The sequence below is a fragment of the Thamnophis elegans genome, chromosome 5 (assembly GCF_009769535.1).
Source record: "Thamnophis elegans isolate rThaEle1 chromosome 5, rThaEle1.pri, whole genome shotgun sequence".
In the NCBI taxonomy this organism is placed as follows: Eukaryota; Metazoa; Chordata; class Lepidosauria; order Squamata; family Colubridae; genus Thamnophis; species Thamnophis elegans.
Window position 1 is genome coordinate 58,497,188 of NC_045545.1, and position 23,571 is coordinate 58,520,758.

The window sequence follows — 23,571 nt, forward strand, 5'->3', positions numbered from 1 at the left end:
TGCACGGTTTATGTAAAGATTTGAAACACACACATATTTTCAAAAATAATGCATAAAAGTTCACTAAACTAGGGGAAATGTTCTGTAAAAATAGATTATTATTCGAAGGTGCATAAGAAGATGATAAATATATATGACAATTATAGGAACAATTCAGCTTTTTTTTTTTTTTTTAAATTAACCTGTGCAAATAGGATGCAATAAATGTAAGACTGAAAAAAACAAGGGCAAATTGAAACAGATTAGTTTGCCCTTATCTAAAGAATTTCCTGATGCTGGAGTTAATTTTGGTATTGCGGTTTTGATTGCTCTATTTCCTGTCTTCTCTCCTTGCCTGGATGAACTTTGTCAGAAGTAAGAGCTTAGAAGAAAACATGTCATACGTGACTCTAAGCCACCATGTGGTTTGTTTGGAGTTTTTTTTCTTGTTCAATATGTTGTTTAAATACAGCCCTTGTGGTATGTATGCCATGTTTCATTGCTTAACACCAAGTACAAGTTCCCACTTCTGGTTCATCCAACAAACCATATTTACACAATACGTGGCTTAGTGCAATGTGGAAAACCTGTCCTTAATTGATGCAATCTGATGTCTTCAGCATTTAAGTTGCATGTAACTGCAGCCCTCACCCAGTGCTAATCAAGACAAAGACTGCACAGCATCAGATTCAAGGATGTTCACTAATATAATACTGTGGCATTAAAATATTATGAAATGTGTGATTGTAAAAATAACTGAATACATGTTCGTTGGTGATATATTAATAGGCTGCAAATCTAAATATATTGTAAAATGTGTGATCCCATTCTACCCTGTTATAAAGGTTTGATACTCTTACCATATCCCAAGTCTAATTTGTGCAGTATAACTTTAAATATTCCTAGAGATATACCATTGTGGTTCTTGCTGTGTCCCTTGGCACCTGATTACGGCAGTCTGCTTACAAACAAATGCCAATGCTCTCTGAGTGCTGCAAAGCAGCATTCAGGGAGTATAAATCATGTCAGCTAATTCACTGTGTCAAGTTATATGAAGGGACATATATTTATTTAATAACTTTCTTAGCTGCTTCTCAACACTAAAATTTTCACTGTACCTCAGGACATATAAATAATATAACTCAATACCAATTTAAACTCAAGCAATTTAAAAGTTAAAATGAAATTCCATTTAAAATATCTAACAGCTATAGCTTACTGCAAAATTGGAGTGCTGAACTGATGGGCTCATGGACACCCCCTCCCTGATACCCCTAGATTTCTTTTAAAAGTGATAGGCTGTAATTCCAACAGGTTGGAAGGTGGAATTTATTAAATATTTTAAAAAATGGAAAATGGTCATTGTAAACAAAAATAATTGAATTTCAAGTAAACACACATTAAATATTGTTTTGGTTTGGTCTTATACATTTTTGGGTGCAGAAAGGATGTTAGCTGGAAGTGGGGGTTCAGGAGAAGAATAGGACTTGGGAAATAGGACTTTAATCTTTGATTAAAGAACCACATGCCTAGTACTAGAATGATGGAACTAAATAAAATGATAAGGAACCCAAGGAGGATAGTAGAGCATTTCATTTCATTTTTTCATTTATTGAACATTTATAGGCCGCCCTTTTCCCTGAGGGGACTCAGGGCGGCTTACAATCACAAAGGAAAGGGGGTGAAGGACAGTGCAAAAAGAAATGTGAACAAAAAATAAATTAAACAATAAAACTCAACATTCACTCAACATTCGGGAGGGGCGAAAATAGGCTTAGCCCCAGACCTGACGGGCTAGCCAGTTCTTGAGGGCTGTGCAGAAGGCCTGGACAGTGGTGAGGGTACGAATCTCCACGGGGAGATTGTTCCACATTAGTCAGGAAGCATACAAGTTTAATAAATTATTATTGATGAAATAGGAATAAAAGCAATAGGCCCTAACTGATTAAAACGTTGTTTAAATTATAACAAGTTGCAGCAACATTTTCTTTCCTGAAATTGAGGGAAATCCATAAACTATAATAAATGAGCATATTGGGAACCAGATCTTCAGATTTATTTTTCTTTAAAATAATTTTTGTTAATATGAATTCAGACATGGATGAAATAGTGCAGTCATATTTACATTAATCCAACATGCTCTTTAAAACTGCATTGCATTGCTCCTTTCTCTTGTCAACACATACTGAGCAACAGCAATGACTACTAAATCTCTACTGTAGGCAACAGCTGGGAAGCATTCACACCTCAGTTGGTACTGCTGATGTGACAAAATGGGTCATTCCATGAGTGAAATGCAGCAGACACTTTGAAAATGGAACCTACTACCGAATTCATTACTCCTCAATCTGCAACATGAATCTTATAGAGCAACATAGTGGAATTATTTTGTTGTATAACTTGAATTTAATTTTTGATCTAAGAAGTGAAATGTGGCAAGTAAAATATAGCTTGAAGCATCCTCAGGAATCTCCTTATCTAGTGATGTTCCTGACTTAAGAATTTCTATGTGGCACCTCAAATTTTCAGTGTGTCCATTGAAACATTTCTTGGCACCCCTGATGTTTAGATTATGATATTTTATTTTTTAAGAAATAAAATGTTAGTTATGCAGGGTAAATATCACCCACCATTATTATTGATGGAAAATAACTAAGAAAGCAGAAGGAAGAAGAAATGTCTAATGGGAAGGAAAGTCATGGCAGAAGAGATGACAAATTACATTCTTATCAATTTATAGTTTGCAACAGATTGTTACCCCAATTGCAGGCATTTTGTGAGAGCAAGTATTCAAAAAAGGTTAGAGATCTTTGTTCATGAGTGCCACTTTTGGCCTTTGAGTGGCATGCTAGAGTCTAAAAAGTGGATAAGTGCCAGGTAAAAAACGAAAACAGGAGGTAGCAAATAATTTGAGAAAGAAAAATAGCTTTGGAAAAAGGTTGTGCCTATTTTTTAACGTGTGCATTCCTTGCATAAAGGTCAGTATAACACCTAATTACAATTTCCCCCGACCCCAGACTGTTCAAGGTGTATTTCCTCTTTTCCCTCTGGACAACAGTGAGTTGATTGCTTTTACTGAAGTTTTAGGAGGTTGCATGACTGTATTTGAACTCTACAGACTTCCTCTCTGTTTATTTTGGGCCTAAAATAGAAGGCTTAGCCATAGTATATTGCTGGCAGTAAGGGCATCATTCTAAGCATTTTTGGGAGTTGTCAGTATGTGCAACCACTGGGAGGGGGGGGGGGACTCCCACATGTCCATATTGAAAAAGTATTTCTGATTGGGATGGGTGCCTCATTTGAGGCTTCCTCTCCCCCTGAAAATAATCTCTGTTGCTTTCTCGTGTAGTTGCAAACACTGGTAACGAGGGGGTCTTTTTTTTTTCCAAGCAGGAAACAAGTGACCTAGATTGGGAGCCCTCAGTGGGTTTTTTTCCCCCAGAATAAAGGCAGTTTAATTCATAGTTGGTTTTAAAATGACTCTTGATAGAACATCTATAATAAGATCATACAGATGTTATCATACAGATGGGAAGTGCTACAAATATTACAAAAGCTAAGTTGAGTTTAAGTCATAGCTCGAGAATTCATTGAAGGTTCATGCCACAGGGCGAAAGTGACTTTTTAAAAAAGAAATATTGGAAATTGAATGTAGAGAAAAGTGCTTTATTCACTGGACTCCCTTACAATTCATTTATAATATCCTCTCCTGCACTCCACTCAGTTTTCACAACTAAAGTTTCCTCTGTTGTCAAAAGAAGAAAATATATATTGTGGACAGCAGGTGATTAGGACTTAGTTAGACCAAGTTTGGGGTTCCCACACACCTGTTTGATGTATTTTGCTACAAGGAAAAGATCAGTCCTACCGAATCTGCTTTTTAACTCCAATAAGCATCCTATTCAATTGAAATGGATGCAGTAAATTATCTACATTGAAATTGGCACATATTTGATTGGCAGCATTTCATGTGACAGGCTCAACCTCGAATTGGCCTCAAATGGTTGTGTAAAATGAATTTGGAGACTTCTAAGACCTCACTCTGCAAATGACATCTAAGTGGGCTGTCAAAACTAGATATACATAGAAGCTGAATTACTGTTGTGGAACCAGATGTATTTCTGCAGCACCATGCAGTGTAAGTGTAAAAAGGTACTGTAATATTTTGATCTTGTGTGGAATGTTCCATAAAAGGAAATATTTTATGCAGAAAAATATGTGGAAAGATTCTAAGCCAGATGTCTCCCTACTGTGGAAATGTTTTCACTCCAGAAATTGACATTTATACACACAGTACATACAAGAGCATGATACTTTGCAATGATCAAGTGACTTTCCACTGCAGGCATAGTCCTGCTTGATGTTGTGGACTGGGGCAAAAAACCATTACATTCTCCGTCAGGGTATCTGGAGAGGGGAAAGTGCAGGTAAAGCTGGTTATTGTTTATCTAGGAAAACATAACAAACTACTTTTTCCTATCTTCCGTTGAGGATGGTCCAATTTTCTCTATTGCTGGGAAAAGGTAAGTGAGCAATTAAAAGCAAGGAATGTTCCTTCCTCTTTTCACTTTTTGCTGGGCAATCTTCTCCAACTCAATGGGCTCCAGATGTGTTGGACTTATCTCAAAAACTATGCTGGCTAGCAATTACAAGAATTAAAATCCAACCTATTTTAATGGCATCAGATTAGGGAAAGGAGCAAAGCATTTTGTGCGTTACAAATCACATTGATCTAAAGCATGGGGAATGCTGGAAGTTGAAGTCCACACGTTTTAAAGTTGCCAAGCTTGAAAAACATTCCTTTATATGATGTGTTAGATTTGATTCACTCTCACAAGTTAAGCCAAAGACCAAACTAATTCATTAAAACTGAATTTTTAATTAAAATTTTGTTGAAATAATGCACGAGTCAACCCATCGAATCAATGATTGCTAGTCATCACAAAAATCATGGGATAGGAAGTTGTTTTCTTATTCTGTAGTTGACAATACTTGAAAGTGACAGGTCTGCTGTTTAAAATTTAAACACAACATTAGTATTATTAAACGTTCTTCTTTCTTGGTTGGGCATCTTAACGGACAGACGATTAAATAAAACATTAAAACCCCACTTACAAGAGTATCTTCCACTCCTGGAAGTTGCAATTGCGCTGCCCACAGAGAGAGGGCGCTCAAGGGCACCCCGAAAACTGCGCGTGAGCACTTTTCGGAACACACTACTGCAGTGCGATTCTGTAATAGAGTTGCCCTGCAAATCGCCCGGACGGCCACCAGATGGGAGCAAATAGACAAAAGACCATTATAACTTTTTGCTGCTATCTAGCGCACGTCGGGATATTTCAGTTCCGAACTGACAGCAGCAGGAGATAGGAACAACTGGCTGTCTCCCCACCCACCTCCAAAGGGAACGAGGAAATGTTGCAGAAGGTCGCATGTGCTGCTGCTTCGGTGGATCGTTCCAGGACAACTTCCAACCCGTGAGTGGATCCGGGCCCCGCTCTGGTGGACGAGAGACGACTTAAAAATTGTAGCTTGACACTGCTCCTCCATAGCAAGAGTTGCCGGTCGGACGTCATCCACGCAAACAGCGACGCACCCTTGGGGGAAGGAAAAAAAAAATCAGCATACAGAAGCGAAAGAGCAGCTGGGCAGAGTCTCGCTGTTGCTCCGCCGGGCCGCCCCGGATTTGCCGCGCTGCTCCTCCGCCTTCCATGCGTCCGCCGCCCTCGCTCCTCCCTCGCCGGCTCCAGAGCCCCGCCTCAATCCCAGGGAGGAAGGAGGGGGAGAGGCGGAGCGCATGAGCTGCCGCCGCCGCCACCACCGCCGCACACTGGAGCCATCGAGCCTGGAGCGAAGGCAAAAAAAAGAAGAAGAAGCAGGCAGGTAGCGAAGAAGCCGGAGGAAGGAAAGCAAACAGAGCAGCGGGCGGCCGGGCTAGCCCTGGCAGGCAGCGGCAACGGGGTGAGCGGGGGCGGCAGGAGCGGGGAAGCGGTGGCGGGTTTGCTCGGGCTTCTCCTCCTTGTGCGGGGCCCGGTCACCTCCCTCTCGCAGCCAGGCCGAGGGGCCCTGCAGCTTGGCTCGGAGCCCGGGAGGGAGAGAAGGGGCCGCGGGAGCGACGCTCCTGCTGCTGCTGCTGTTACTGCTGGGGTGTCTCCCACTGGAGAAAAGGAAGGGGACCCTGTTCCTCCTGCTCCCCTTCCCGTAGCGGTGGCGGTATGACTGCACCCCGGCAGCAGAAAGGGGGGCTCTCCGGAGGGAGCGCCTCTGACAGCCAGGCTGGAACCGGGCCAGAGAGTGAGCTGCCCTGGAGTGCACGTAACGTGTGCGTGTTTGCGGTCGGGGGGGAGTTGGCCCGGCGTTGGGGGTGGGGGAGTTGCTGAACGAGGGGGAGCCGTGGGTGATCGCGGGGTTAAAGTGGCGAAGTTCTCCGGCGTATCTTTTGAGGAAGGGAAAAAAAGGTAGGAGTGCCAGGTGGGAGGGGGAGGAGGAGGAGAGGAGGAAGGGAAGGTTATTTTGATCGATTTGACAGCACAGATACCTTTCCCCCATTAGTTAGAGAAGGTCGCTGCCTCTTTCCTCTCTCTTGCTTGTTTAATTCTGGTCCTTCAGGACAGGATGGAGATTTCTGCCTTTTTTTCTGGGGTGCCCGGAGATGGTGCTGCTACCAGTACAGCTCAAAGGTCTCTGGGTACGGTTGAAAGGTGGTCCTTTCCTCTAGAATAGTGGTTCCCAACGTGGAGCCCACGCCTCACAGGAGGCCAATTTGATTTTTAATGAGGGCAGTTTGAACCTTGTTTAAACCAAGTTAATGGCCTTTTAGGCTTCCTCTGCGGGAGTAGAGTTTACTTTTTGAGTAAAGTATGAATTATATGTCATTGGGGGGGGAGCATCAGGATTTTAGAGATGCTTAGGTGGGGCATAGCCAAAAAAAAAAAAAAAAAGGTTGGGAACCACTGCTCTAGAAAGACTGTTGCTGTGATGTGATTTTTCTCCATGGGACAGAGAATCCTAAGGACTGAAGGGAGCTGCTCCTTTTTTGGTGATAACACTGTGGGTGCCATGCATTTTTCAGACTAGTTTCTGGAACAATACAGTGTGGCTGACATTGGCATTGGTCTTCTGAACATAAGAGTATGAATAACAACAGAACTTTAATTCTAATTAGTTATATTGTAATCTCCTTTCTAACTAAAGGTGTTCTGCTTTTATTTGTATCTCCAGCATCCATTAGTGACAACTCGCTTTGATGTGCTGGTGGAACCAAACTTATTATTTTGAAGTCATTGGCATGCTGGGTTCTTAATGCCAAATACTTGAATTACTGCCAGAAAGACTCAACTTCCTCTCATCCCCTTCCCTTGAATTTCTGCTTCTGGTTGGTTTCATTAATGAGGAAGTAAAATACAAAATTTCCCCACGTCTCCCATGTAGCATGTAAGGAAAAGAAACTGGACACTTGACTTCTCTGTTTTGAACTTTTGTGGTTGGGGGAAGATTGCTGGCACTTTGCTGCCATCCTGTTTCAGCTTTAGCACAGCTTTAGGTCTTTTGCAATAGCAGTTTTGCTAAGGATCCCCATTTGGGTCAAAAGACATTCCTTAACTTCAGTTGCTTTTGTCTGCCTTAGATGAATAGCTCTCTCCTTGAAAGAACCAATAACTTCCTGCCAGCTGTAAACTTTGTAGCAAGCTGCCTTTTGAATATTTCAGTGGCTGAAAGCAGTACTAAACTGAATTCTGTGTAAACCAGGGATGTTTTTCTACTGTTATCATAGATACCATCTAGTATGGGGTTGGTGCAGGGGCTCATTCTCTGTATTGAGTTGTCCATAGATTGAATTATAAATTATTCGGGTTATAGTAATTTCTGGCTTGAGGAATCTGAGCAGCTGCTTGCAATTCTAGTGAATGGTCATTTTTTTTTCTCATAGAAAACGTATTTGATGTGATATCACCTGGCTGGTTCAGCCATGACTCTATGGTAAGATAAAAGGTCCATGGTCTTGAATTCCAAGTGCATATTAGACTCATTTGATGGGTTTGTATAGACTCTTAATTTATTCTCCCCAAAGCATGGAAATAAAAAAAGAGCAATGCATAAAAGCAAAAATGCCTTAGGTCTCCTGAAAGCTAGTTATTTTAGGAAATAAGTTAGGTATGCATGAAGGTGTTTTTTTAAAAAAAAATTCTTGGAGTGGCATGATTGGAAGGTAAAAATTCAAAGGGAATCCACTCAGAAATGTATATTTAGCACTTTAAGTTATTGTTTAATGCTTTCAAGTCTATATTAACTGCTAGGAATTGCCTAGAAAGTCCCTGCAGTTTTCTTGGCAAGATTTCAAAAGTGTTTTGCCATTGCCTTCTTCTCAGGACTGACAGAATAAAACTGGCCCAAAGTGACCCCGCTGGCTTTGAGCGAAAGGCTGGTCTAAATCTCACAGTTTCACAGTTACTAGTTTGGTGCCCTAACTACCAAATTTGCTTAATGGAAACTAGAATTAGTACTGATTTGCCGAGTTGATAATATTTGAACGTATTCAATTTGAAATGTTCTTTTTCAGGGAGATGGGGAGCGACTGGGTTTTGAATGTGAAAAATGAGCTTAGCTGATCATTAGTACAGTTTCCTAGCTATAGGATTTCCTATTTTGAAATACCAACAACATCTTCAAAAAGGGAAATGCAATATACTATTTGCAGTATGTCACAAGACAGAAGGGCAGTCACATTGTCTACACTTCATGCCAGTCTTCTATTTTAATATGTGGGAAGTATAATTCTTATCCATGTACATCATTTCCTTCCTGAGTAGTACCCCATGTCAGTTCATCATGTCTGTACTTGTTTGTGTATATTTTAAAGTTTAATTATCTAGATAAACACAGATTTGTAGATTGCTTCATATAGCCCCCCCCCAATTGAAGTTCCAAAGCATCTTAACAAGCTGCATGTATTGACCAATGGAAAGATTATATTCTCTCTCATTGTAAAATTTTCAGAATAATTAACTTTCTATAGTAATAATCCATGAGATATTTTTTGTGTGCCAATATTTGTTATTTGTAGAAAGACTGGAAATAGTTCAGATATCTGAGATGTTTGAAGTCAGAACAAAATCATCAATTAAAACTAAATATTATGAATATAAATGAATGTAAATGAAAGTAACATTTATATATGGGCTTTTAAAAACTTAAAATTAATAATTTATGTTTACAAAACTAGCTATATGTTTACAACTCTTTCAGATTTCAGAACATAACAATGTTCTGTCAAGAACTGGAAGTTTTCATGGCATTTACTTGTCACCTTAGTATTTTTGTAGTTGAGCTTAACAGCAGCAGTTTGATTGTCAGAATCAATACACAATGTCTTCGTTTTAATTATTCCATGTTACTTAATGACAGAGTTTAAAATAGTCTGGGTGGGAAATGGATTTTCAGCTTCCTTAGCCTTTTAGTTAACCCAAACCCACTGAAGTGCTATTTTTCAAATCAGTGAGCTATTTTGATATGTTGAACCCTGATACTTACCATATTTTTGGGAATATAAGACACACCTTTTCCCCTCAAAAAAGAGGCTGAAAATCTGGGTGCGTCTTATATACTGAATACAGCATTTTTTTGCCACCTGAAACTTTGCCCCCTTCACCAAAATGGCTGTGCATAGCCTTATGGAGGCTTTTAGAGGACTCCTGGGGGCTGGGGAGGGCAGAAATGAGCAAAAAATGGGCTGTTTGGGGGAGGTTTGCAGAGTGCAAAAACTTTTTTTTAAAAAATTTGCCTCTTCAAAACCTTGGTGCGTCTTAATACTCCGGTGCATCTTATACTCTGAAAAATACGGTATATACATACCAAAACAAACATTCTAGTGAGAGGTTTAGCAGTGCAAATTCCACTGAAATAAAGTAGTGTAAAAACAGTTACAATACTTGTATAAACTAGTTTGAAAGCCACTTTGGTTTAGGGATTAAAGCACCAGATTATAAAACTGGAGACTGTGTGTTCTAGTCCCTTCTAATCCATGAAAGCCAGCTGGGTGATCTTGGGCCAGACACTTTCTCTCAGGCCATCTTACCTCACAGGGTTGTTGTGAGGAAAAATCAGATGAGAAAGGTTGCATTAGATACGTTTGCTGCTTTTGAGTTCTTCATAAAACCAATAAAGGCTGGATATAAATTAAATAAATATATATAAACTTTGAGATAATACATGTGTTAGTTTTAAGGTGCTATGAGATGTTTGGTGTTTCTGCCACAAAAGTCGAATGTGACTCTCTTTTGGAATCTTACTTTAGAGATACCCAAAAATGCTGGTTACATTGTGCATATTAGTATTCAAACTTTGCAAAAGCAATATAAAATACTATAACTCATATGTCTATAGTTCTATTAAAACAGCATTAAATTACCAATCATTGTATTCTATTGCCATGGATTTTTCCCCAAATAATAAATATTCACATATGATTTGGAAATTACTAATATTAATGCTTTATTATTTTGTTTTTGGACTATTTGATTATTCTACTGCAGATTTGAAGTGTGTTTTCTTTACAGTTGGTGAAAAAATGTATTTATGTCAGTAGAACATATGTAGTTTTTAAGGTGGAGCTGAATTAATACAGGAAGTCCTGTGTTCAACTAATTCTGTAAACAGATCTATTTTCATACATATTATTTTGTGTGAAAGCTTGACACTTCAACAGAACAGTGGTTGCTGTTTCAGAAAGTCATAATGTTGATCCCTGCTATTTAGTATAGGTTATAATTTAGGAACAAAACAAAACAATTATATTGTATTCAATAAATATGTAACTGACAATGGCTCACTTTCCCAGATAGATTGGAGGACCTTGATTAGAATAATTAAGGGAATACTATTTCTGAATGGTAGCAAAAGTGATAAGTTGCAGAGTTTTGTATTGAAGGGGCTCTTACAATCTTTAAACTAAAATGTATGACTACTTCCTAGTTCTATCAGTGTCCTATTGCAGGAAAACATTAAAATTCAATATACTTCATAAGTACAAACATGATGACTTCAGGAAGTTTTGAGACAAAAGAATAATTGTATACTGATAAGCCATCTTTGCATTAAAGAATCTAATGACCTGTATCTCCAATAGATATTTCTTTGATTTTGATAAGAACTAACTATAGATGAACCCTCAGAATTTTAAAGTGATAAATGTTTCAATATCTATGGAGTGGTGGTATACTGTGGATATTTTACTTTCTCCATGATTGATGATTGATTTACACATGTCAGCATATTGCCCCCAACAATCTGGATCCTCATTTTACCAACCTCAGAAGGATAGAAGGCTGAGTCAATCTTGTCCAGGATCGTGGGCAGAGTTACCCTGCAATACTGCATTCTAACCATTGCACTATCACTGTTGTAATTTTGCTTATCTCACCGCTGGGTGAGATCATTCGACGGCACGGGATAAAATACCACCAGTATGCGGACGATACTCAGTTGTATCTGTCTGCCCCGTGCCAACTCAACGAAGCGATGGATGTGATGAGCCAGGGTCTTGAGGCTGTTAAAGACTGGATGGGGGTCAACAAGCTTGTGCTCAATCCGGAAAAGACCGAGTGGCTGCTGTGTTTCCCTCCCACTAATTGGCCAAGTGTTCCATCTCTCAGGCTGGGGGGTCAAACTGTACGCCCCTCAGACAGGGTTCGCAACTTGGGAGTCCTCCTGGACCCACAGCTGACCTTCGAACATCATTTGTCAGCTGTGACCAGGGGGGCATTTGCCCAGGTTCGCCTGGTACACCAGTTGCGTCCCTACCTGAACCGGGAGGCCCTCACAACAGTCACTCGTGCCCTTGTGACCTCTAGGCTGGAATACTGCAATGTGCTCTACATGGGGCTGCCCTTGAAGAGCATTCGGCGACTTCAGCTAGTCCAGAATGCGGCCGTGCGAGCGATTGTGGGTGCACCTCGCTTCACCCACGTAACACCTATCCTCCGCGAGCTGCACTGGCTGACTGTTGATCTCCGGGTGCGCTTCAAGGTGCTACTTATCACCTACAAAGCCCTTCATGGTAGTGGGCCTGGGTACTTGAGAGACCGCCTACTGCCAATTACCTCCACTAGACCGATACGATCGCATCGATTAGGCCTCCTCCGAATTCCATCTTCCAGCCAGTGCAGACTGGCAACTACCCGGAGGAGAGCCTTCTCAGTGGCTGCTCCGACCCTCTGGAACGAACTCCCCGTGGAGATTCGGACCCTCACCACCCTCCAGTCCTTCCGCACCGCTTTAAAGATCTGGCTGTCCCGGCTGGCCTGGGGTTAAGACTCTAACCCCACCCGAATTGTGTGACTGTTGTGCTTCTTTTAATATGTTGTATTGTCTTCATGTTTGGAAAATTGTTTGTCCTTCCCCCCTCCCCTTTTTGAACTGTGAGCCGCCCTGAGTCCCCCCAGGGAAAAGGGCGGCATACAAATAAAGGGAAAACTAAACTAAACTAAACTTATTAAGAACAGGATAAATGAAATTCTCTCAAATGTAATAGATAAATTTAGTCATTATTTTGTATAGCTACCTCACTCAATAAGGGTCTTTGAGTGGCAATGAATTATTTTCCCATGTTGGAAATACGTGTTGAATGTTCTGTATAGTTTTGAAAGACAAGAAGTCAGAAAATAGAAAGGACTATAAATACAAGGTTAATCAAGGTTAAAATTTCATGCATTGAAACCAAGACTGAAGAAATAAGCAGACATTTTATATAAAGATCTGAAGTTGATTTAAGAATCAGAATCAGTTGTAAATCCTATTTGAAAAAACAAATAGATGTGAGTCCATTTTGAATTTAGATAGGAAGTAGATAGAGTTCTCTGCTTAATGAATTCTGCCACCTCTGGGCTGGATTTGAAAGCTAATTAATACATATATGAGGAAGACAGAAGTGCACACACTCTTGAGGAAACCATTTTTTGATCAGCTGTATTGGACAACATCTACTCTGTCTGCAGTCCGGCTTTTTAGGGAAGATTTCTGAATCTTCTAGTCATGATTCAGGCTTGGGTATGGGAGAGAAACAGTGTTAGTTTCTCTGGTGAATGATTTATGCAAGGACCCTGATGGAGAGAATGCTCTCCTCTGGTTGCATTAGACCTCTGAGTAGTGTTTAAAATGATTAATGATAGTATTCTTTATCTTTAACCCCTGCAGTCCCTATTGGAAATGGGAAACACCTTAACCGAGTTTCTGCATCTTCCTAGATCAGGTCATTCCAGTTGGTGTACATGGGAGAGAATGTTTTGAACCCTGGATTACATCAATGAAAGTATCACAAGACCAGGCTGTCTCCCATCTAGTTTAATATATACCAGAAATTGAAACTCTGAATAAATACATTTCAATCAGATTTCAATTTGCACATCCCCGAATTAAATAATTCCTATATTTGTTTCTATTGTCTGTTTCTCAGATGGCTAAGCAGTTCTGTCACAGCTTCCTCTCATTCCATTATTGTGATGGTTTGATCATTTCACAGACAGACTTTATCTGTTCTGGATACCTTGTGGGTTGCCCACTATTAAATAAGGCATACCACCCAAATATCTATGAGTGTGCTTTTGGAATCTTAAATGACTAACTAGCCTCAAAACACACACACACACACACACACACACACACACACACACACACACACACACACCCCTATTCCTGAGTGAGGGGAAGAATTGTATTTTCTTTTTCAAATACAGCTTAAAAAAAAACTGGTGGGGCAGTGATTAGTATGCAGTATTGCAGGTTAACTGTGCCCACAGTCTGATGTTCGATTATGATGGGGCTTGAGGTTGACTCAGGCTTCCATCCTTCCGAGGTTGGTAAGATGAGGATCCAAATTTTTGGGGGCAATAGACTGATGTTGCAATATGGTCAAAAAGTATATAAAGCACTAGGGAGCGGTACGTAATCTAAGTACTATTGCTATTACTATTGCTATATTCATACAATAATTTCAATGCATGTCTTTGATAGGAAATGATAAATAATATTTGAGGTTTTAATTTATCTTTCCTAAGGTGTGTTTATAAGATAGCCACCTTGATTTAATCACTGCAGAATAAAGAGCTATTGATCCATTGATTTCTCTTAGAAAATTCATGCAGTATTTTTCTCAAATGCTAATGACTAACCTAGCTTGAAGATCAGAATTTTGGCTAGAATAAACGTCATTATTGATATCCCCTGTTTTCTGTATTCATGAAACAATGATTAGTGATATTTATTTGGTATTAACAATATAATAAAAAGGAAGTAGATTGTGATTTAATAGGATGCAAAATAAGAATTTTGATATTATTCCTTGAAAGAATTTCTTATTCTTTATTGAAAAGCAACACTATTTACATTTACTCTTTGTATAGCTTTATACTTAACTACTTCTCAAATTATACATATGTGCTTTTACAACAATTCCTGGATTTGATAAATGCCTGTGGAATGGAGACAAATCTAGAACTGAATCTATCCAGTTTCCTTGTTTGGAAACTTAATATATCATTAAAATACACAAAAGAAAAAAAAATCCCTCTTCTCTGAGTGGATCTTAGCAATTTATAGTTATAATTGTTCCAGTAAAGTACTAAAGGTAGCATCTGAAGTGATTCCTTCGGTGAAAAATAACTATGTGAAGTTATTTAAAATAAAATTATGTTTGAAAAAATACAGTTCAATCTGTACAGCTATCCTCAGAATTAGATGGAAGATTACCTGTGTTCTTAATTTTTTTTTACAAAGAGTACAATATTCTAAAAAGAAGTTGGTTACTGTCAGTTACATTGTAAATATACTAATGCCAAAATCACCATGACTTTGTACTGGACTGACTGATATGCCAATATAAAATTGCACATTACTGTTTCTTCTTTCAACTTGGTGGCACTTGCATCACATGAGTGAGAAAATGCAGTACTTTCAAAGGCTAATTGCAGACTGAGATCAAAGATGAAGTCTGCTTCAAATCAAATTCACAGCTGGTGACTTCCTGGACTTCTTCATATTGTTTTCTTAAGAATATAGGTACTCCTTGATTTACAATCATTCATTTAGCAACTGTTCAAACTTACAGTGGCACTGAAAAAAAATAAGTTATGATCTGTCCTTAGCCTTATGATTGTCACAGCCTCCCTAATGTCATATGATCAAAATTCTGGAGCTTAGTAACTGGCATATATTTATAATGGCTTCAGTTTCCTGGGTCATCTGATCACCATTTCTGACATTCCCAGTCAGTTTCCAACAAGCAGAATCAATGAGGGAAACTGGTTTTGTTTAACAACCACATGATTCAATTAACAACTTCAGCGATTTGCAGTGAAAGATCTTAAATTGGGTATTACTCACTTAACAACTAACTTCTTTAGAACGGAAATTCTGGTCCCAATTATGATTGTAGGTCTAGGACTGCCTGCAATATGGAAATTGTTAACCAACATGTTCTTCCAGGTTTTCTTGATTTTCTTGCTTGATTCTTGATTTTCATTATTCTACATCCAACTATGCTTAGCTTTTCAAAACTAATCAAAAAAAGACTGTCCTGCCATTGGGCAGATTAGGAGGACAAGGGTGGAACATTTAGTAGTAACAATCTATTTTAGTTTCCCTTTGAGGTCACATTCCTAAGAAATGTTGGGTCCCCTATTACATGCTAGAAGATGGTGGTCCCATAGTCCAAAGTGAGTGAGACTATGCACTTTCACAATTCTCTATTACTATTTATTTTTCTCGGCACACCTTTACTTTCAGTTTTATGCTATTACATTTCTCTTTTCCACTCTTCTTTCCTTCCAGAGAAAGGGGGAAAGGACTTTATTCATTTGTAGTTCCTATTTTAGCCAGTACAAATAGACCTTGTTATTTATGGATGTTACATTCCAAGGTCAACCACATATGATGTAAATGTGGATATTGAGACCTTGAAGCCTATGAGAATGAGGAGGGGAGTTAGTCTGGGAGTCCTAAAATGACTGAAATGTCCACAGATTTCTCCAAAAATACAAGTAGAAGTAAAAAAAAAAAAAAAAAAACCCAACCCCTTCTGTATCAAGGTCATAGCACAACTTTTGCTTTTCTGATTTATTTCATTATGAATAAAGGTTAGGTAAACAAAAACTAAAGCGATAATAACTCTTTTTGAATATTATAACTGTTTTAATTCTTTTTTTAAAAGCTGTAGAATACAGATAGTCCTCGTTTAGCGGCTGCTTTAGTGACTGATTGCAGTTTAATAATGATAAAAACATTAACATTGTGACCAATTGTCACATATATGACGTTCACAGGTCTGTAAAGTTGAAGTAACAGTTCACCTAGGTATCACCTCATTTTTTGGGTTTCTGGTTCCAGTGTGCTTGGTAAATAAGAAATATCTGTACAGAAGAAATAAGCAATGGAGTGCCTTCTCTGCATTGTTGGAGACAGCTGCTTTTCCTCCAGCATTTACAGTAGGATCTAGGTTTGTAATTTTTCCTCATTCCAGTGTTTTAAATCTAAAGTAGTTGTACTTCTTGAGCAGCCTTTACAAATCTTCTTCTGCATTAGTAAAGAAGTTCTCAAAGTTTCTGAGATTCTGACACCTCTTCTGACAAGCCCTTTACTTTACAACTAGGCCTGGCAAATTAAGCAACAGCAGCAAATAAAAAACAAGATGAAAAAATACCCTGAAATTCAGTCATAAGAGGAAACATCCTATGTTATTAGTCATACAAAACTTTTAAGATCTTATTTTGGATCCTTTTAAAGAAACCTTTTTCTACAGCTTCTAGATCTGGCATGATATCTACTTTTGAGCTAAATTGAGGTGTAATCAGTGTGTTAGCAGTACAGTGATTTTGTTTTCTCCAAAATCATTTGGCATAAAAGTAGGATAATATAAATATGGTTTCTTTTTTGGCTTTATTTTTATTGACCCATCAAATGGTCTAAAGCAAAGAACAAAGTATTCCATAAATGTATTTAATTCTCATAGTGCTGCCTCCTTGCATCATTTCAGCAGTCATTTTTTGCGCTTTGTTATATTCTCTTTAACACAATTGCAGCCCTGGAGATTTTCATGCCACTGATGTTGACCAACCAGGCTATTTTGGGAACTCCTGCAATTTGGATTTGTGTGCCTATCCAGAGAACCGGAGCTGGCAGACTGTTCCATATAAACAAAAAAGATCCCAGTTCCCAAAATAATAACTTAGTACATAAAGAAAAATGAATGAATCTAAGGCTGTTTTTTAAAATTGTTCTTCAGAAAAAATAGATTTATAAGTTTTATCTTATTATATCTTTTATTTCATATTCTCTTTCCATATATGTTTTTTAAGGAATGGTTTTTTAGACTAGATGCCAAATGTTTGCAAGTTTTACAGATACTATTTGTAGTCTGTCCCTTTCGTCAGTAGCATTTAATAGATCTAGTTCTATATGCAGTGTTTGGGAAAAGAGTAGAGCTTTTTGTAATTTTGCAGTTATCTTTTGATGTGCTATCACTGATAACTAATAAACCGATTAATATTTTTGGTATAGGATTAATAATTCTGGTAGGGGATCTTGCTCATCTACTCTAGTCTAAAGGTGTTAGCTTTATTATTATTATTTTATTAAAAAAATATTGATTAAAAAAAATCCAGTAAGAATGATCTGAATACAAACAGGTTTCCAGCAACTGGAAACCTTTTGGTTTCAGTGAAACAATTGGGACACTTGCTTTTTAACAAATAAAGTTGCATTATTTTTATAGTGATTATTTAGGGAAATACATTGTATGATTACATCATTTCAATATATGTAATAATATATTGGCAAATAAGGGCAGGAAAATGTAAATTCACAAAGTGTTGCAATCTGAATTTATAGAAACTAATAAAAATGATCTAGTTGTTTTGACAGATAGGACAATGAAAACATGGCTTTAACTAAGGTGACGCTAAAGAAGACCTATGCTAGGAAGCACTACAGAATGAGTAGTGCCTTTCTCATGATGCCTTTATCTGCAATATAGGAAGTATTATGAACAGTTGAGCACACCACTGGAGTAAAGGATATCCTGGAGATGGAAACACATGGAGAAGAGGAAGCATTTGAAGCATTTTCCTTGAAGCATTAATTTTTTGACTATAGGGAAAGGAGTTTATGTCAAGTTGAACTGCAGAACTTGCCTCCCCTTAAAGACATTCCAAGGACATTTTCTGAATTGTAATTCTTAATTTTTAGAGGAAATATATGGGAAACATATTGTGTATTTAATTACATTTATTTTTATCAGACTTAAATTAAAATTTGCTCTTATTTTAACCATATTTCTTCTTGTCCTGGCTGTCTTGCTTTTTAAAATGTGATGTTCAGCACACTATTCAATTCTAAGCCTCAAATTCCTTGGCCTTAAAATTGTATTAAAGGTATTAAAGGTAGGTGTTTACAGTAAGATGAGTTGGAATGTCCTATATTTATTATTATATTTTTATCCCACCTTTATTTTGGTTAACTCAGCAATATAGCTGGTGTTCCTACCTCCAACTTTCTCTCCAACAATAATTATGTGAAATAGTTTAGGCTTAGAGAAAGAGACAGAGTCACCTAGCCTGCTTTCGTGCCTAAGGGAGGCCTGGGCCTTCCGACTGCTAGTCTAGCACTTAGCCAGTGCACCAAACTGGTTCTCCTTTTCTTTGTGCCTGCTTTCTATTTTTCTTTCATGATGGAAAAAAAATCTGGTTTACACAATGAAATGTACTGGCAAGTGATTCATAATGGAAAAGAAAGGCCTTTTTCACAAAGCACATTCAAAGTTTTGTGGCTTCAGTGAGATTTCCTCCCAATTTCTTGGTAGTTGTTAATCTAAAAGCGGATGATATGGCCCCAGTTCTGCATCTGTGGTGTATCGTTTCTTAACATGAAATCTTGAAATACGTATTCATTAACTCTATTAAAATAACCTACTGTATTGCTCAAGACACTTGGTAGTATTATTTTAATCAAGTTTACTCTTTTCTAAGTGTCAAAATGTTAACTAGCAAAGTTTTAACAAGCTGTTTTACTTAAATATGGCATTAGGGTTGCTTTATTATGAATGTGTAATTTTAATTCATGTTGCTCTATAGTGACTTTCTAGGCCATATTTTGTTTGCTTATTTAATGTATAGTTTCCCATGCAATCACATTCTGTGATGGTTTACACAAATATTAAAATGCAGCTAAAGAATATAAAATATATTAATTGCTTGATCATGTGATCACCGAACCAATTGATCAGGGAAAGGGAGTTTCAACACATTATACAGACAGTAATTTGTGACTAGAACTCTTTTAAGTTCATTCATCATATTAAATCATAATGTGATATGTTTGACTTTGGTTTACTGACCAGCTACTGGGACTTAATGTTATATATGAACTGAGAATGATAATTTATTCAGTAAACTAAGGTTAAACAAACTATACTGGTGTAACTATGATGCTATTTTTAAAATAATAATATAATACTAATCACCAAAACCAGGCGATTATGGATGAAACGTCCATTGTCATCAGGGCACCTGGTACCATGTCCAAGAATTTTTCAAAATACATCAAGAAATTGCAGCTTCCATAATCTTTTTAAACTGTTCCTAACAGCAGCTGCTAGGGATACATTGTTTTGTTATTAACATTTACTATTCCTTTTGCTTAGAATAACATTGGTTGGCTGATGATGCTAAATGTTAAAATTAGACAAAAACACTGGAAGCTAGGAAATATAATTTAAGAGAGGGAAACTTTTTATATATGTATTATACAGTAATGATTTTTGAAGATAGAGAAGATTCTGAAGTAAAATATCTTGATATTTTGTTTTAAATTAGTCATGTGAAGAAATTCAAGAAAATGCTAGCTTATAGGACTTCACCTGTAGGTTTTTAGGCTGATGCTTAAATACAAGACTGGTTGTAGCTGTGTAACAGGCTGCAATATTTAGCATTAGATAATTGCAGTTGTTCAGTATTCTGATTCCAATCACTTGCAAGTAGGAAACTTGCCTAACTTAATTGAATTGAATAGTGCTGTCTCTTATAACTTACCAGAAAAAAGGCAGTATACAATTCTTGATATCCATTAATATAAGGATATAACAAATAGGTAAATTACCAATATTACTGATTTGCAGAAGATCTTCCTGGAAGAGCAAAAGAGTAGCCAAGTATGAAATTTCAGAAGTTATGTCATTTTAAGATGATTTGGTCATTAAGCTCTAAAGAGTAATGGAGATCTGAGTTTCTGAACAGAATCTCTAGAGAAATATTTTAAAGTAGTGGTGATGTGATTGTCTAATTATTTTGACTTTCTAAGATTCAGTAATACAGAGAGTTCTATTACCGTAATTATTTTGGAAAAAAACCTGGTGCCCCATATTTTGTCTATCTTGTAATTTTAACATGATACGTAGTCCAATTCTTTACTTTCCTGTATGATACATACTGGCTGAGCAAGGGGGAGGAGTCAAGCAGGGCATCAGTTTAGAGTCTCTACATAAGTTACAAGAGAATGAAGTTCAACCTCCCCTTGAATGCTGTTGACCCTTACCTAGTTTAACCCAGGTGCAAACTGTTAATCTGAGAAAATTTCTTGCAGAGCCTTGAGCAATCAATCAGTAAGTTTGAACCTTCATATGTGGATCTGGTTGTTTGCGCTTGACAGTCCCATTGTAACTGAACTATAATTTGTGTAATCTTTTCTGTTCTTAATCCTTTGTGTCTTCTTAATTCATGCCTGTGACCCTTCTAAAGCTAAACATGCCATGTGGATCTGGAATCGCCTGTCTTTAGCATAAATTAAAGTTGAAAATCAACCTGTATATCAGAATCATAAACAGGTTTTTTGGGGAGAGTATGTTGCACGGTGTAAAATGGCAATAAAAACCAAAACTTCCCTTACAATAAATTCATTCTTCTAATATTTAAACAGAAAGTATTATATGAAAAAAAAACTATAAGCAACTCTGTCCCTCAGAATTCAGTTACTTGTGAAGTGATTAAGACTGCTTTCTAATAGTAAAGTAGTCTTATGTCTGCTCAAAAAAGCTTGATCCAATCACAGACTAACTACTTTGTGTCCTGTGATGCTAAACTATAAGAGGCCTTTCTAATTTCTCCCTCTGCCCAACCTTTCTTCCCTGGGGATAGGTGCCAAATTAATTTTCCTAAGAGGTTTATGGGTGGCCTGCCAGAATTTCTATCCATTTACAACAGGCAGTTTCAAAAAGACCCCAGTCTTTGAGAAACTTTGGCAAATGTTATAAACAGTAAAAAAAAAAAGTTGGTCCCCTTCTTTGACTACTAAGGCCTAGTTTGGCATCTCCACTGCAGTGGTCTGACACACACCCGACTCAGAAATGAAGAAAACAGCTACCAGGTTAGGTATGCCACTGGGAAATTCTTATTCTCTATTATTTCAAGCCTAATTTGTATGAGTATATTTCAAATAAGTTGGATAAATTCTTGAATTTGTTTAAACTGTTAAAGATGAAAAGCTGATCTCATACTGGGACATTTTGACTATTTATGTTGATATTGCAACACAAGACTCTTGGCGGTATAAAAGTACAATAAATATTAAAAAAATAAGAACTATAAAACCCAAAGAAAATATGTGGTATCAGATCCCTACAGCCTTCAGGAAAGATTTGTCTTCAGACTTTTTTAGAAGGCAATTTTGGAAATAAATAGCAATAGCAATAGCAGTTAGACTTATATACCGCTTCATAGGGCTTTCAGCCCTCTCTAAGCGGTTTACAGAGTCAGCATATTGCCCCCAACAACAATCTGGGTCCTCATTTTACCCACCTCGGAAGGATGGAAGGCTGAGTCAACCCTGAGCCGGTGAGATTTGAACAGCCGAACTGCAGAACTGCAGTCAGCTGAAGTAGCCTGCAGTGCTGCATTTAACCACTGCGCCACCTCGGCTCTTGATAGACTATGATTGGGATAAACTATGATTAGCTAGTTTTGTACATTGATTAAAGAGCAGAAAATAGAGATTATATAAATAATTGGCAATATCCTAAATGAAGGTATGTGATTAAAATGTCCCATAAGACCTATAGTGATTATTTCTAACTGACATGTAAATAATCAAAAGTTAGAGATAAGCAGTGAGATGTTAAATCTGTATAGAAATGGTAACTAAAATATATAACTGAAATTTCACCTATTTGTTTAATAGAGACCTAGTTCAATCAGATCCATTCTGTTTTCATTCTGCTTTTAGGAACAGGTTTTTGAGCTGTCAAATTTGGAATAGACATGGGTTACACTTAGGATAGTATAGAGCTTACAAAAAGGAAGAATGATGATAAGCCAATTAGGCTCAAGTGATTATATTTGCTTCTTTTTTATTTGGAAAAAAAACTATGGGAGGGATATTGTAGAACATGAAGATACTAGATAAGAGAAATTTTTCATCCTTGGTTTCTTCTGTTGAAACTAAGATGGTGGGAAATTCAGGCTTGATAAACGCAGCGCTTCAGTTTTTAGGAATTGTTTTGAGTTCACTGATTGAGTATTCATTTGGATGGCCCAAGTGGCCTTTTCCAAGTCAGTATTTTCTATCCCATAATTCATAATAATAGTCCCAAATTTAGATGGCTTCAGGAGGGAGTTAGACCAATTCCAACAGCGACAGTGCTTGTATGTTGCAGATGCTGGGAGAGAGGCATGTGTTATGTCTGCTTCTGGGATATGGTTGGGTAGTACTGGAACATGCTGCTGAACTAAATAGTTATTGGACAAGTCAAGTGTATCTTTTAGATACAGATTGATATGGTAGAATAGACTTTATCAAGGTAGTCATATTTGTGTCTGCTGACTATGAACTGAAAACCAGCCCAGCAAGCAAATGAGAAAGCTTTTCTCCCATTCACTAATTTAATATGACTTTAGTGTGTGTTTTGCTTGTTTGTTCTTAATCCAACTATGTCCTGAAATTTTTTAAAAATTAAGAATTGAGCTTCTTTTATTATAGTTTTAACTGGTACATTCCATTCTGCTCACTCATTCTATTACATGAGTGCACTCTCCTCACTCTCTGCAAAAGGCAGAACCAAGACATTGCAATTCTTCCTCAAGTTCTCTAAAAGCCGCATGTAGCTGGCGATTATGGGAGCTTGCTGTGCAAATCAGGGACCAACTTGCTTAGATGCAAGAAATATAATTTAAAGTAGGAAAAAGGCTCATGTTGAATTAGACTAAAATCCAACTTCTATTTTCAAATGTTTTTTGAGTAGCATTAAGGATTGTGTGCTTAATAAAATGAACATCTTCATTCCCTCCTGCATTACTTTTAAAATCTTGCTACTATTATTAAATAGTTGCATGTTTTGAATTCAGAAATATTGCCACAAAAGAATGCCAGGTACCTTTGATTCCTTCCTTAGGAGCTTATGCACAGTGGATATATTGGAAACTGAGAGAGCCAGAGATATTTCCATTAACATGGTGCCTCAAACATGGAAAATTAATCAAGCATTTTGATAGAAAATATATATAAAAGGTGTGGAAAATTAGCTGTGTATTGTGCGATCATTACATATGCATCCATCTA

The 23,571-nt window shown here is 37.6% G+C and overlaps 1 protein-coding gene across 4 annotated transcripts in view; it reads left to right on the forward strand.

Annotated features, from left to right (window-relative positions):
• The first annotated feature begins 5,649 nt into the window (after positions 1-5,649).
• Positions 5,650-23,571, forward strand: part of RAP1A (RAP1A, member of RAS oncogene family) — a 94,572-nt gene continuing 76,650 nt past the window's right edge. Inside the window, exons 1-2 of one of the 4 annotated variants that reach the window (XM_032218355.1) lie at positions 5,663-5,940; positions 7,910-7,959. The gene's annotated coding sequence lies outside the window, so the exon portion shown is untranslated. Of the gene's footprint in view, positions 5,941-6,279; positions 6,302-7,909; positions 7,960-23,571 lie in introns of those variants that run through there. The other 3 variants (XM_032218357.1, XM_032218354.1, XM_032218356.1) reach the window with 3 other exon arrangements.